The 17,791-nt window shown below is 29.8% G+C and overlaps 1 protein-coding gene across 2 annotated transcripts in view; it reads left to right on the top strand.

The window, feature by feature from the left end:
* Positions 1 to 17,791, top strand: part of LOC111040665 (leucine-rich repeat-containing protein 4C-like) — a 117,147-nt gene that overhangs the window by 24,277 nt on the left and 75,079 nt on the right. The window contains exon 2 of one of the 2 annotated variants that reach the window (XM_022324654.1): positions 11,372 to 11,395. The exons of the other annotated variant lie outside the window; for it this stretch is intronic. The gene's annotated coding sequence lies outside the window, so the exon portion shown is untranslated. The remainder of the gene's footprint in view (positions 1 to 11,371; positions 11,396 to 17,791) is intronic. 2 annotated transcript variants of the gene reach the window in all.

Genomic DNA, 17,791 nt, shown 5'->3' with positions numbered 1-17,791 from the left:
ATTTAAATGCGAAATGGAACGTCTTACTGGGGAACGTTTCTAAAGAGTATTAGAATTATTATGCATTTGTCTCCTCGGATGGAGGTTTCGAATCGAACGTTTCCTCTAAAGAATATGCCCATGCCATTTACCATTTATACGGGACCCGGAGACATGACGAGGTCTTACACATGGCATCCTGTGCAGTGAAAACCCACCAATAATACATATTTTACGGTTAAGTGGCTCGTTGTGATGTTCTTTGAAACCCGTTTTCCTTTTTATGCGAGCCAACTCTCTTGTGTAGGTTTATAATACCTAACTGAACGGGAGTGACGGTTGCATTAATAATGATACGTAGTATTTATATTTCATGTACAAAATATGATACGATATGTTTATTTTTAAATAATTATAATATACGAACGTGTACAACTGAATACATAGAAATATTTATAGTATTTAATATTATTTCATAATGTTTATTGTAGATACCTATACATTATGTGCATAATGCATTCAATAGGAACTTGATTATTTTTAATGACTTACTGCAATGCTTACTACACCAAACAATTTGTTAGTTTTCTCGAGTAGAATTTCAAACATAATGATTTTCTAATAACTATATAATCTTAAAATTTGATTATCCAAATTTAACTAACCAATGTCTGAACCATGTAAGGCGATAAATGTCCAAAACGTAAATTCACGTCATACAATATAATCAATTATATTGTATTATTCACAGTGTGTATTGTACAGTGTTAATTATTGTGTTTGTAATTAACACTCACGTAAGGCGTAACAACCAAGTACAATTTTAAACCATTTCAAGAACATTTAGGTGGTATTTTTTTTTTTTAATTTCATTGAGCACTTCCCACTCTTCATTTTTATCATAACTACAAAAAAAGGTATTTCTGTTCAATTTTTTGATGATAAGTAACCCCTTTTTTACCAAACATGAGCTGAAAAATGTTCAAAAAGTGTAATTTAAAAAAAATATATATTTGCACATACATTGTACAGTTTCAAATAGGTATCAAATAAAATATCTCATTTATAATTGGTAAAAAAAACTCATTTCATGAGTTAATTTAAAAATCATTTTCAATTTCAACGTTTTACAATCAACATTATTTTTAATTTAATATTGTCGTGTTTTGAAGTGAATATAAATGCAAATTTATTCCATGTATATGTCACAATAAAAAAATGACTTAACATTTATATATGTATATATAAATATAAATAGAACATAATATGCATTTTATTTGTGTAAACAATTAATATATTAAAACATAGCGATATGATATTGATATTGGATGTACTTATTTCATTTTATATTGACTCACTAAAGTAAGTTGCAATCACTTTTGTATTAGGTATAATTTATTAAGAATTTATAAGTAATCACTGCTTTAAATACATTTTTAAGTGGAAATAATAATTATTTTTAGAAAATAATGTCTCAAATATTTATTGCTCGTAAAAAAAATTGTATTTTACAATACACATATTTTTTGCAAATAATATTAGTATAATATAATATTATTTAGTTAAATGTAACTATAAATATTGTAATATAAAATACTAGTCTTAATATTAAAATTCCTGATTTCATTAAAAAAATTATATATATTATGTTATTATACTTAAAATAGTATTGTACTTTAAAAAGTTGCTAGTTTAATACACGTTTAAAAATTTAAAATACCTATAGGCTAAAAGAAATTTTAATTTTTAATCCTTAATTCTTTTAACTAAAAGGTAAATGTGTAACACCAGAGAAACACAATAAAATAAACACATGTATACAGTAAATTAATATCCACGAAACGAATCTATGTTTTAAATATCTTGAGGACTTAAACAAATAATTGCAAAGTACACCTGTACTTCAGAAGATTTTTTTTAAATATCTTAAAGTGGTTATTTATTTTTTACAATCAAATCGAACTATTTAAAATCTAAGGAAGAAAAAAATATTTAAACATCCATAAATGATTTTTGTTTATTAAAAATAATTTAGAATTCCAAATAAACAAATAATCCACTTAAGACGTTTTAAAAACCAAATGTGATATTTATTCATTAACAGTGCTTACAAAAACTATTTTTATTGAACAAATTATTATTGATTTAACTGTGTAATTTATATGTAAAAAAATACTCACACTTTTAGTCACTAATTAACAATACTTTGTCAAAACTTAAATATTATATTTATGACTATTTATTCAAATTTATTTTTAGAATGTATGAAGTAACATAAATTAAGTGAAACCGTTTTTCATAATTTATTAATATCAATATAAACCAACTGCGTCGAAATATCCTCACAAAACATATGGCCTCATTGTAAATATCAGTAAGACCCTCCTAAAAATATGAAAAGAACATGAGGCTGTGATTAATTAAACTTTTGATACAAAAAACAGATATGTTTATACAGGATGATCAACCAAGAATCTACACCCTTTTTTTTCTTCAATAATACAGTTATTCAAAATCAGATTAATATTGATAATTTTTCTGAAAGTTTTTGCTTTAGTAATAAATTTATTAAAGTTCTGATTTTTGAAATTTTTAACCCAAGGACCATATTTTCAAATTCTAGATATTTTTTTCTCGTTTAATGTAATTAGTTAGTTATAAAGTGGATAATTTTTCTAAAAACTTGGACGTAAGTACAAAAATTTAATTTGTTCTAGTAGTTTTTGAGTTATTTAACTTTGTGTTTAAAGGATATAAGGACCATGGTAATGGGTTTATAAGATGGGGGCTATGGTGATTTGAAAATTTTAGTTATTAATAATAATTTATAAACGTTTATAGAAAAAATACAAGGTCCAATATTACGTCTATTTTATATTTTTGTAAACCCCATTTTTAAGGACTATCCTTAGCACGAACATTTCAATAAGTAAGAAAGCGTTCATTGAAATTTTGGAACAGGTACATCAATATTTTCAAACAAATTATCCACTAAATAATTTACAGTAAAAATTGGGGGCTCTTAAATAAAAAAAAATAGTAGTTTGTTTCGAGGACATTTCTGAAGTAGTAGGAAAAATTCAAGAATTTAAAAATATGATCTTTAAGTATATTTAAAAATTCCAAAAATCAGAATTTGAAAAAAAATCATAATTAAAGGAATAATGAATGGGGGTGAGCATGCTTGGTGAATTACCTTGTATATACTCGTATATTATGTACGATTTGTATTATTATTATTATAATATTATTTCCTTTGTGAATAAAACTTGTTTGGAATTCTTTTTAGAAAATCGTAAAAGTAATAATAATATAGATGAATACTTGTGCAAATGGTCAAGAATATTAAAAAAGCTTTGATCTCAATTTTTTATTTGTTTTATTTCATTAATATATAATAACGCTGACGGTTTGTACTTGTCGACAAATTCCTTTTGTGCTCGGAAAAATAAGAATATCATCTTCTCGAACTACCTATGATAAAACTTTTTACGCCATTGAAATATAATTGTTGAAATTTATTGTTCAAGTTGACCGCAGGGTTTTTTATTCATTTATTTTTTATTATTATTTATTTGAGTGGGGACATTTTCGATGGACACAAATTGTTCGCTTGGTATTGATATGCCATGAACATTATTTTTTTATCACAATGTTTTATCATCAGGTACGCATTTCAGTTCACGGTGGCTGCACGCGTCAACTACTGCTGTCCGCAGCGGACGTCGCCCGGCAGATAAGCGACGATATGATGACAAAATAAATATGTCTTTCTGAGAAAAATAATCGTGTTATGCCTTTTTCATTTTCCTCTGATGAAAATAAAATGTATATAAATATTATAAATCACTATTCGTAGGTGCTTCATAATTCATAATATAAATATTATAATATAATATAATATTGTATGCTAGGACCAGACATTTAATTTTTTTTTATACCGCGATAATTTGCATATTATTCGTATATTTTGTTGTTAAAAATTTAAACAGTTCTCAATTTTAATACCTTCAGCAGGGCGATTTCATCACTTTTTTTTTAATTTTTGTTTCTCTCTATATTTTTCTGTACCACGTTTTTCACAGGATTATTCGCTTAATTCCAAGCGGTAATTTTTTTTTCATTCTTTTCATCAAGTTTATTTGATTGTATATTATATGACTACATAAAAATATATCTCATCGTAGGCGGTTTCGTTCATAAAATATTCGCTCGAACACGTCCTCCTTATAACGCGTACATAGTACGATAACGGTTGTCGAACGTATACGTTGATTTCTCTTTTAAATAAATGACCTGAAATGTTAATAATGGTCCTCACCCACCTGCTCGGTGGTGTACACGACTCGACACTAACATATTCTCAAATTTACATCGGAGGAAGGGTGAATAATATTCTGCCAGTTGTATTTTTACTACGGTCTTACGTCGATGTGCACGGTGTTATTTTAATTGGTTGTTAGCAGAACGAAAAATGCAATTCCAATACCGTGAAGTTAAAAAAAAGGATAACACGTTAGAACGGATGACCTATTCTTTTCAGTTTTAGTTCTTTAGTTATTTTTTTTTTACAATTATTGATAAAAATGTATTTTATCAGTCGAAAAGCTCGAAAATAATTAAGTAGAAAAATTCTCATAAGTACAGGGTTAAAACAATTCCATATGTTTGGCCAAAGCCTTGAAAAATTAAGCATAAGATCGCTCTTAAGTTATAGCAATTTAAGAATACCCGAAAGTACATACATTTTTTTATTAACGTTTAGAGTCTAACTTTTGACAAAACTCACCATTCGTAAAATTTTCAAATTATGTTAAATAGTTGAGAATTCTTACAATTTACGACCGAAAGACCACTAAAGATGCACCCTACGAACCCTTGTCACGTATTTATGTGTGTTTGTGTCTGCGTCTTTGTCTGTGTGTGAAATGAATTAAGTTTTCAACTTGTATGTATAATTTACACGTACAAAATCTGAAGATTTAAACACGCACTCAAACGCGTATGCTTCAGTTGACGGTATTAGCGCCACGCTTTCGTGTAATGTACATCTGAGAAATGAGGTATATATATATACGTCTAATACGTATTACAATACGCAAATAACTTCGAAAAGTCAAACCTACAGTCAGCAGTTATCTGTTTTCTTCAACGGTTTCACGCGAAATGCGGTTATTATTTACACGAACGTTAGTCAACTGAAGTCGGACCGGCTGTTCTCTAGCCTGTAAATTCGCTGATTAGATACCCATTATGGCGAATGAGTTCAATGCGTGCATTTTGGTGTTCACGAATGTCAAAAACTTCCACTATAACTTCATTATTTTGAAATCGCACAACATATCTTACGGGACGACGAATACATTTTCGGTCAAATTTTCGCTGCTGGTTTTGGAGTCTGCGTGTCTGAGATTAATTAGAGTTTCACACATCACCGCTCAGAATTTTCAATATTTATTATTTGCGATAATAGCTAAAGATGTTCATATTTTCTTTTCAATTCAAAGTAATTTCAAACCTAACCAAACACAGTCAATAAGATAACAACTACGAAACAATTAAAGACACTTGTCCATACGCATTGATATATTACACACACGTCTGCACAAAATAAATCGCATTCCAGTTTTAATTTTTTTTTTAAGTAATTGTCTTGAAACTGGCTATTACAGATTATCCAAAAAATGAATATATTATATCTAATATAAATTTGTACCCGAGTGGCCATATCTTGTATGCTATCTGTTGTGCTTACATATCGTCACCGAATTCCATGGTATGGTCACTGTAATATGTAGTCTGCAGTACTGGCACGACAACCATGCCAGGCCGTCAATTTAAAAAGTAACGATTAAACATCGATGAGAAAATCGCATTCGGAAAAATGGATGAAAAATTACATTCCCGTACGTCTTCACGCCTATATATCAGTTTTGATCACATATCGCAGCTTTAATCGATTGTGGTGAAATAGGTCGCGTGGTCTATTAAAAAAAAAATCCCCTACTGGCCGACCGCCGATGAACAGAATAACCGGAACACCGGACGTAAGGCTCTCTCATATCATGGCCGCTCGTCTCGCCCCGTTCGCCGCCTTGCCAATAATATCTGTGACCTGTGTGCCATGTTTACTACACGTCTTACGACATCGCTGATTTGCCACCGAGGCCCACACTATGAATCTACGCAATAAATCGTCCGCTTTTCCTCCTACGTTTTTGGTCGTTTAAGTCGGGACAATTATACGACGACGACGACGACGACGACGATGGGTAAATGAAGCGAAGAATCGTTCGTCCGTGGCCGCCGAGCCACCTCCGCAGGGATTCTCGACGACGACGTCTCTATTATATCATCGTCTCGCCAAAAACCGTCAGCATATATTATTATATAATATATATATATATACCGCCGGCGGACTGGCGTGGCTTATACTTTCTTTTCGGGACCACCACGTTACATATAATGATAATAATATAATATCAAACCCTCCGCGATGTCGTTCCCCTCCACCCACCCCCCCCCCTTGCACCGCTGCCCGGACCGGCCCGTCCTGTCGTCGTCGTCGTCGTCGTCGACTTTTTCGCAGCGGAGCGTTTCCGCTCCTTTCAGTCCCGCGGGATATTAGATATCACGACGGTGTGACGTGACGTGACTGACACGTCTTCGGGGAGTCTTTATTACTAAACTTCATATTATATATCCGGCTCCGACGAGCGGCCGCCACACGTTCGTGCGAACGAGCCTTTATATATTGTTATTAATATTATTATTTCACGATAGCATAATATCATTTATCACACGTCAAGTCCTCTCCGGACGGTCTCGACTGGTGGACAATATAAGCGTTGACGTTTGACGGTATGTGTGGGTGTGTATACGTTTAAGTATTGTTATGTTATTTACTGTTCGAATATATGTGCATTGTCGTTGTAGGTATATTATTTTCATCATTACTATATAGTTAGCTGTGGATGTATAATATTATAGTGCTGTGGCATTTGTTTGTCGGCACACCTCCACCGCTATCGATGACGGTTGATATTTCTAGATGGTCGGGCCGGGAGGTCTAACGGTTTTCGAGGAAATTCACCCCTAATACATCATTCTTCATCATTATTTCAAACTATATTATACTTCCAACCAACGTGTTGTTTACTCGTTTCGACGAGAGAAGTTCTTATAGAATAATTGGAATATATAAAGGTAGTTTAGAAAATGAATCAAGTATTTTCTAAGTTTATAACTGAAACGATGTTGTATATTAAATATTATAATCTCAAAGTTTTCATACATGGTTTTAACGTCGCGTCGACAGGCCTAAGGTCATTATATAGAAACGGAATTTAAGTGTTTACAGATGTAAAACGTTCCGATACCGTTGTAAATATTAGCTACTCGGAAGTTCCGATAGATATTATTTCTTAAGAGTTAAGATATAAACATACTTTTAAGTACCTACTTGAAAGTGTGAAATAACTATACGTGGAAGAATATCCTGAAATGTAGTAGTTTAAAAGTGCAGCGCTCAATTTTTCGGAGCTAAACAAGTAGTTCTCGAGTATTGATACACATATTAGATGTGTATAAGATACAAATTATTATTTTAGATGCTTAGACAATATAATTTTATATAATAATTATTACTTAGGGAAACCTACTGAAATCCAACCACCTTTAATTGCGATTTCATTTCCACGCAAAGAGAATACATCGATCAACTATTTATTTTTATTTCTCGGCAAATAAGAATACTGGCCCACACTGAGACACCCACATTCACCTTGTACAAAAGCCACTGTATCAAAGAAAACATACTATTCTATTGTCGAGTTAAATGGTCCAAATTATTAAATAAACAAAACAAACACTGAACACAATACCAAACAGTTGCATAATTGTTGTTATTTATTTCAGTTAACAGTGCTGCTGTTAAGAAATCAATTAATAATAAATATAGCCAAGTCGCTTTGGACTCTACGGTAGTATGTGATATACAAATTCGAGGTTACAATTACACACTGACGAAATTACAATCTTCGGTTTGATTTTAGATTGAATATTGTGCTGTGCCCAAGTAATGCGTCCATAAATAAACCCCAGCAACGTACACCGTGCGTTATATCATTTCGCAAACACTAATACACACTATATTATCATAATAATATATAACATACATTCACTGCTGCCGTCTGTCGGTATTAATTACAGACACTTTACAGCAATTTTGACACTGAGGACTTAGAATTTCACGTCTGCAATGCTCCAGAGATATAGTTTTCATCGTGATTACATTAAATATTGAACGTGTTTACGGGTTTAACTGTGAAATTCGACCTACTCAATGCACAATATCCGCGCAATGTACAAAGTCAAAACCGTACCCAATATGTTCGTATAAATTAAAGAAACATGATATTTATTTCGTATATCGTTTTCCTTTTTTGACAATTGCTATTTCTACATTTTGATCCCGAGTGTAAGTAATTGATTTTTTCCAAAAACCGATTTCAGAAGGTTTCAATAAATTGTTTGTCACTCACATAAAACTCAAGAGTTGTAATGCAATGTAGGTACAAGCGAAAAGAAAAAATAATACTTTTCGTAAAATAATAGCTTCGCAGAGAATGGTTCTCTGTTCAACAATGCAACATTGTGTTTGTAATAAATAATAAATATTGTGTTCAGTAAATAATAATTCTTTTTTGGTAACGGTATTATAGGTTTTTCTTTTTAGAATTTGTACCTGCTTTTTGGATTTTAAAGGAAATGTTCATTATACACGAACGCTAACTTTTCTAACCGCGCATACAAATTGACATAAAAACTGTACATACACTGCATTTTCAAGAAAACATTATATTTTTTCATACTATTATTACTTTATTAAATAATTTCATTGAAGAAATATTTGTTAAGTATTTAGTTAAGTAGTAACAGTTTGATTAGTACCTAGCCCATAATTTGATTATCATACGTTGAAACATACTATTATAACTATATTTTATTTCCATTATAAAACTATTTCCAACAAATCTATGTTTTGTTATGTTTTATTTTAACTATTGTTAAAATATCGTATAATTAAGTTTTGAAACATTTTACAACTTTGATTGAGTTTAAGTACATTGCAGCATACAACCATATTACACATAACGAACAGAGGATACTCAACGTTCTATCTAGTTTGATATTTCAACTATTCAACCACCATCTTATGAGTTTGTTTTCGTTGTGGTTGGAGTTAGGTACTAAATTGCAAAATATCTATAATATGGAACTTAGTAAAATATACAGTAAACTACGAATGGATGCTTTAAAAACAGAATTGTAATTGAGTACCTTTGCAATGTTTTTAAACGAATGTCGAAAATTACAATACGAATTGGAAGCTTAAGAGGGTTTATAAGCTGGTAAGAGTACCTATAACTACATAACCATATTTTAATATTGTTAACATTATACAACAGCTACATGTCACATAAAAATCATTTTTATATAACTATTAGTAGACAGCTGTATTTATTCTTGAATGAATACAATTACTTTTACAATTTTTAAAATGCAATTATTTAAATTAAAATCATGAATTAAGTCGTATAATAACATAATTTACCAATCCTTCTTGTGGTATAAATAAATGTATGATGAATTCAAACAAATCAATTGAATTAAAACCCTCAGCTCTTTTTTAGATAGGAAATACTGCTGCGACGTGCATTATTCATAGGTAAACGTGGTGTACTCGCATTTAGTGAGAAAAGGATCAAAGTCGCATAATACCAGAATATACTGTATTTCAATTTTACACTGAGATAATGAATTTTGTACATATTTGATCGAGAATGCTGTTTAGATTTTCCAGTTAGTTGTAAAGTGTTTAATTTTACTTTACTACGAATTCAGCATTACAAACATGAATATTGGTGAAATTATACTAGTATAAATTCAAACATTTGATTGGTTCACGAATTCACGAACAATTATTTCTTAAAAGTTTAACCTATTTCAAAATAGATAACTATAAAATGTTCAGTTGGTAGCTAAGAAAGTAAAATGTATAGTTTATTATAAGACTATTACATAATATACACATTAACTTCAAAGTAAAACTATAATTTTTATTCAATTGTAAGTATTGATTATAAAGCTGTTCCAAGACTATTTAGATATATAATAATATCTAATTTCTAATGAAAGTTCTGTGGTTTTGTTTTAAGATTTAATGTCCAACGCATGATTATTAATTACTCTACATTCCTGCTCTTCGTGTCCTTGGAGTAAAAACCTTAACGGATAATAGTTGGATTGATATGTTGTGTTTTTTTTTGCTTTTATCTAAAATTATTAATTAAATACTTTATAGATGCTTCAGTTTTATCAATATGGTAATATCAATGTTCTTGTCCCTCCAGGGAACCTTCACTATTTTCATTATTTTTCTATTCCCATTTATGCTACACGTTATCTAAGAAAACAATCCTTTGCGAAGGATGTTGGAGTTGGGCAACAAAAACCCATTGCTCATTCATTGTATTACTATTTATTATTACAATTACTATAAGTGTTAACAAAAGTACTATTCATACATTTTGTTACTATTTTTTTTTTTACAAATTTTTTAACCTGCTAAATACGGTACATCTTTTTAACTTTAGCATATTTCGAGTTCAACTTTCAACCACTATATATATAAAAAAATCACTCGTGGTATATTTATCATAATAAATTGTTTACCATCATATATATCATATATTATTATTTATTGCGTGACTTTCAAAATATAGAAATAACAAAACCTAACTAAGGGTAATTAAATTGTAATTTTTAAGAATCAAATTTCAAATAATAATCGTATTATAATTTATACCAAATGGTTAAGGAACAGTTATTATGAAACACCTGATATTTGAGTATGCAGTGTGTTAGAACTTTCGATGCAATATTTTTTGAGAGTTGTGAACATGAGTACCTGTTAATTTTTTTGTTTACACAATATTATACAAATACAATTTCTATTTCACTACAACTATAATCATTAAGCTTAAGGTTATAAAAATCTGTTAATTTTTATAAATGTTTGAAAAATGCTAAAACTTAAAATGCCAGTAATGAATGGATTTATAATTTTCATTTCAGAAAGCTTAAAAAGCTGAAGTTTCATAATAGGTATTTATGTTTTTTTTTGTTTAAGATGAAATAAAAAAGTACTATGTGCCTATCTTTGAGCAAATACAGTATCACAACATAGGCGAAAACTAATAATTTCTTTTGTTATTGAACCTAAAGTAAAAAATAATAATAATAAAACATAATTATATGGGATTTTGTGAGTTTGATCAGTTGGACTTTGAGGGTACATTAATAAAGTATATCTTGTTTTTTTTTTCAGAACAAGCCGACAAAAGCAATTTCAGTGAGTCAATATTTATTTTAGAAACGTTTTTTATTATTATTTTATGATGTAATATGAAATTTCTATAACGCACACTATAATTGGTAAGAAGTGAAGTTATTTTTCTAAAATATAGAAAACATTTATAAAATTAATGTTGTATGCTTAAATGTTTAAAGTAATTAAATTTGTTTATATGTCCATGACCTAATAAAATAAAAATATATGCATTACATTTTATAAGCTTCCCTCTTAATTTATTGTGAAATTAAAAAACTATAACTAATTCCAAAGTTTGTAAAACAATCGATCCCCCACTATAGAAACGCGGACAAAATTAATTCTAATACACAATAACGATAGTTTCCATAATGTTTGACAGCAAAACGTTTACGACCAAATATATTTGCAACTTAAGTGTCACTATAGTTCATTGTAAATGGTTATTAGAGGTATTACAATAAACATGAGCATTTAATGAGAATATAAAACAATCAATACGGTTTTTATTTTGATTGAAGCTTTCTGCTTGTAACTTAATACAACTTAACGAATTACAATTTATAATATACTCACTGTATTACTCGACTTCGCCTAGTTTACAGTTATCTATCTTTTTTCCATATTGCTTCAGTTGAAGTATATGTAAAATACATAATACATACATAATAAAAATGGTTAATTTTATAATTTTTAACTTCTAACTTCTGGACATGTTTTTGATGTAACACTGGAGACAGATTCAACAAATACTTAAAACCCGTGCTGAATATTAAGAAACCAAGTCATAATATTAATCACAGTACCTTATTGTGTTAATCTAAGTATTTGATATTAAGATTCGATTTTTTTATATATTTCTATCAAATAATAAAATAATCATTGTAATAATTTGTATATGCCATTTTCAAATTATTGCAATACTAACATAATCTGCAACCGATTTGCAACCATTTAAATTAGCAGAAAATTATTCGATTTTCATGAGCCAAATCTAAATTTTTGTAAGGGTTAAGAAAAACAAGCTATAAATATTTTCAATCTCCAGGAATCCATTGATACCACTTTTTTGGAAAACAATCCATTAATTTTTGAGACTATATAGCAGACAGAGAAAGAAACATTATTTTGTATTTATTATATAGATTACACAATAGTTATAATATATACATATATATATAATATAAATATTTTATTATGAAATATAAAAAGGATTATAAAATAAAGTAAATAAATATTGTGGAATGCTGATATTATTTTGATCTCAGATATGAACAAAAATGAAAGAATAGGAGTTTATAATGAAGGTAAGACTAAAAAGAAAGACGATTAGACCAACTACATAATAACCACACGGCACACACTGATGTACCAAAATTGTCTATACACTGCGCCGGCCAATGAATGTAAATAATATTATTATTAATAAAATATAGTAACATCTGTTGTGTTCTGCACTGAAAAATCCTACGACCGAAATTTGATGTTGTGTGCACGCAGAGAGGGAATACTGAATGATGGTTTGAAAACTGTCATCGAACTCAATCTCTGCAACCAAATTTTAATATTAAGGAATCAAAGACTGTGACAAAAATATTGTGTTAGAATTCAAATTTGTTCAAGATACCTATGGTTTAAAACAAATACTATATTGCCTCTCTAGTCATTACAAAATGTCTAAAGGTCAACGTTGTGTTCGCGTCGACACGATTCCGTTCTTCATCTATTCTCTATTCGGTAGAACCTCACTCTGCTCTATTGGCATGTAATAACATTGATTATTTACTTTTGATTTTATGCTCAATGACGTGATACGCAATTCGCAGTTTTCTATTTTTCAATACAAAACAATAAACATCGATAACGGAACGTATTACTTTCTGGCTTTTTAAACAATAACTGTTTTGATAAAACAACACGCGTCGTATAAGTACTTACGAACGCAATCCAAGTGATTGTGACTATAATAATAATGTAGTGCATGCATGCGTGCACCACGCCACACCACTCCATAAAAAAACTATATATTTTCAAAAATGTTGTCTTCATTTCTCGATTATTTGTCGCACGAATGTTTCGTATAAGCTGGTATAAGGTTATTATTATTATTCGGATGACGAGGAACGACTGCAGAATATAAAATATCTCTATAATATGCGCATTTCGCTCGCAGTAGATGTCAGCGATTCCATTGTCTCAATTAAAAACACGAATATCATAGAAAGTATATACGTAGGTAAGTAAAAATCGAAAGTCACGACCTTAAAAGTAAAATATGATACTCCTTCGTTAACCAATATTATAATGGCGGTTAGTGCTATATGGTTTGAAATATATAATATATTGTTATGCATGCACTGAAACGTTTACACACGATTTCCTTAACGTCACATGTGCGTATAAATCCGGTCGAATATGACTTAACGAGCATGCGATACACACACTTACGGACATATTGTATATGTATATTATTGTATGTGTAAAGTGATGATAAGGTGATTTTTTTCCAACCCGATACATTTATTTTCGGTATTTTTATTTTCAGTTTTAAAAAATATACTACTGTTACGTCATAAGGACTGTTGGAATAACTACCTAAAGGCTATATAGCTATACATTTCCCACAGGTGCCTACCTAGCTACTACAGCATTCTATCATTGTTTCATGTTTTTCTTAAATTGCAACACCCAAATGCAATAATTACTGTGTACTCTTTACCATTTTACTACCCTCACAAAAAAAAAAAGTAGAATGCTTTTAATAATATAAACTATAAAGTATCAAAATTCATTATTCATAAATCTAAATTTTAACGGAATCATTCAGTTTCAAATACATGAAGTAAAAAATATGAGTAGCCATTAAAATAAAAAAGTACTAATATTTTTTATTTATTTATATATATATATATTTATTGTGTAGTCAATCTTATTTTATAATATTATAGAAATACTTAAAATTAAAATATGAAAAAATGCAAAAATTGACAGAGAGAATGAGTGTCTTCCGTTCATAAAAAATCACCTCGCTTATCTTTAGGTTTACCTACGTATATATTATAATATGCAATATACATTATTAAACTCTCCCGGTACATAATATCGTTGAGGAAAAGGGAACATTTTCTTTTCTGTACTCATCACCCTAGGAGGTGGCGTGCAGTTTTGAGCACATTATATATCACATGTATATATATATATATACAGAGTGAATCACCAATCATGCTGACAGGAGATTTTTCCTTAAATAACAAATTTATTTAAACTTTGATTTTTAAAGTTTTATGTATACTTTAGGACCATAATATTTTCAATAATTTAGATTTGTATGTGTTTTGAGGAGCGTTCTATGACCCAAATTTTTTTTTTTAAATGGCAACCAACTTTTTTACTGTAAATACAGATTATGTTTTTGAGCATTTCGAGTTAAATATCTAAATCAAAATTTGAATGAGTAATGAAGGTTGTGTAGTTATATAATAGATATACCAAGTATAATAATAATTACGAATGGTTTCACACAAATATAAAATATATATGATGTTGGATCTTGTATTTATTATCACACTAGGCTAATTTCTACAAACTATGAAATTTTAATAGTTTCATACATTTTATTACCTACTAAAACGATAAAATCATCATAGCCACTACGTCTTTCAAACCCATTATGCTTAGATCACAAAATGGAACACATCAAAAACTACTGTACATCGAGATTCGTTTTAGACACACACAATTTTTCAGAAGTTCAATATATTCATTATCAAAGACCATAATGGTGGTGAGCATGCTCTCAGTGAACCACTCTGTATAATGTGTGTGTATATAAATTATATTATAATATATATATACAATATTCCAAAAGCGCCGAGGCCTGGCCGGTCAGAGAGAGAGAGAGAGAGAGAGAGAGAGAGAGAGAGTGAGTGAGAGCACTTTTAACAGGAATAATACAAAAGAACAAAACCCGGCGAGGACCAAACTCCTTTTCTTCCTCCACCTAACCCACACGCGGTACTGCGAGCCCGCGTTAGTGTACAAGGCGTATATTATAATGTATATATTTGTGTGTGTGAGTGTGTGTGTGTGTGTGTGTGTGTGTGTGTGTGTGTGTGTGTGTGTGTGTGTGTGTGTGTGTGTGTATGTGTGTAATACGCGCGTCCAAGCGCAAGGACGGGATAGGCGCATTTGGCCTCCATCTTCATCTCCACCGTTGTGCAACCGACATCCGAGTTTCCTCGTCCGCATCCGTGATAATGTGACCGCGCGCATTATTGTTGTGCATTTGTTGACATACGCCTGGCCCGCAGGAGACTAGGAAAAAAAAACAAAAAACTTGTTAACAGTTGAAAATGTTCTTCAAAATATCATTTTTCCTCGAAGTATTTCCAGAATACATTTTACAATATTATTATTACTATTGAAGATTGTAAGTTTTCGTGGTACAGCGACCATAATATACTACACCATAGCTCCATTATTATTATTATTATTATTATTATTGCAATTTAATAATAATCGCGAACCGACACGATAATATTATAATAACAACGACCGTCGTTGTCACGAATATAATACAGTCCACATTAAAGTGGATTTCCGACGAAAACGATTTCAAAATGCATAGTATAATATTATTATTGTATCGTAAGATAAACTACTGATTTGTTTGACACCAATTCTGCCATAAAACTGAAGAAGCTACTGTCGAAATCATCATGACACAATTTCCCGTTTCCAATACTTATTTATATCAAATATAGATGATAATAATAAAAAGTACACCTCAATAGATACTTTTTGAAAAGTATACAGATCCGGTTACTTATTTTGAAAAGTATTTAAGTACTCATACAAATAGAAACACATTAACAAAGTAATGATTGAATACATTCAAATAGTTTACAAAAATGTATTTTTTTGTTTTAAATCGACTGCTGAACGGCATTTTATAAGCACACTCGTGTTTTACATTCACGGCATTATACATCGTATCATTCGGTGTAACTATAAATTGCTCATCTGGTGAGAGGTGTTTGAATTTTAGGTTGGTTATAATTCACAGAAAAAAAACAAAAAATTATTATATACTAATATGAGATATTTTCAGTACCTGTTTTATTTTATGTGATTAAATAATAATAAAGTGTTTGTAATTCTTTGTCCAAGTAATTTCTCAAAAGTATTTAAAATACGTATTTTAATACTTAAAAAGTATTCTAACACTTTGCATTACCTCGAGTACTTTACACGACTGAAAGTATATATAATATCCAGACATAGTGCCATATTATTTTATCGTCAGACCGATTATTGAGCTCACAACTCAGTACCCGTCTTCGACGTCGTTTTACTAAAATAGAATGAAGATACTTACGCCCCTCGTTTCCAATAACAATTTTCAACGAGCAACGAAATAGATTATGTCGAATTTTTTAACTTATTCGACGGATATTACAATATCAGTATATATACCTGGTATACTATAATACTTCCGAGGGACGATATTTTAATCTATTTCGCATCATACTTTATAATAAACACAAATTAAGAAAACAAAACTTTGCAGAATCTTCGTATAGCGCATTTTATAAATGGCTTACGTCGACGCATTTGACATTTAGAGTAAATGTATTATATCAGTTTTAACATTTATTTTAGTAAATATAATTTTAAACGTATTCGTATATACGGTACACCAGACAATTATGATATATAATAATACTTGCAGTGATTTTGTTTCAATTCTTCCATGCACGACTTTACTTGTAATCAATAATATTGTCATGTCCATACTATATTATATCATCTTGGAAATGGGATCATGTATAAATGGTAAAATTATAAATCGATTGATAATACATATATTTATGTAAAATTATTTTCAACATCTTGTACACACAAACCTCGATTTATCTTAAATATGTAGATACGGTGAAAACACGATTATTTTAAATGCACGATATAACTGAATTTATAGCAAACCCGATGTCACATTATTGAGATAAAAAAAATATATCTCGTATCAATAAATGAAAATTAAACATCAACTGGACTTTATCTTTCATGAACATTTTTAAATGGCCAAGACATTTCTTGTATACATAAATCATATCGTAAAAAATAAAAGTGGTAGGTGCACTGCGCGTTTACTTACTCAGCTTGTTTATTTGCTGTTATTATCCGCGTGTTATTTATGTTGTGTATAAGTTTAACATTGTTTACGCACGTACGGAATCTTTTTGAAAAATAAATGCCATAGTTGCTAAATAACATAAACTGTGAAAAGTTTAATTTATTCAACGTAAAACAAAGTATGAAATATGCATAAAATGACTAATGATTTTACCCGTTCCGTTACTTTTTTCCAGTCCCTCGTCATAATCTAAATTTGTTTCTATTTTTACATAGAATCTA

This window comes from Myzus persicae, unplaced genomic scaffold (assembly GCF_001856785.1).
Source record: "Myzus persicae strain clone G006 unplaced genomic scaffold, MPER_G0061.0, whole genome shotgun sequence".
Classification (NCBI taxonomy): Eukaryota; Metazoa; Arthropoda; class Insecta; order Hemiptera; family Aphididae; genus Myzus; species Myzus persicae.
The sequence above is the reverse complement of the archived record's forward strand: the minus strand, read 5'-3'. Positions and strand labels throughout refer to the sequence as shown.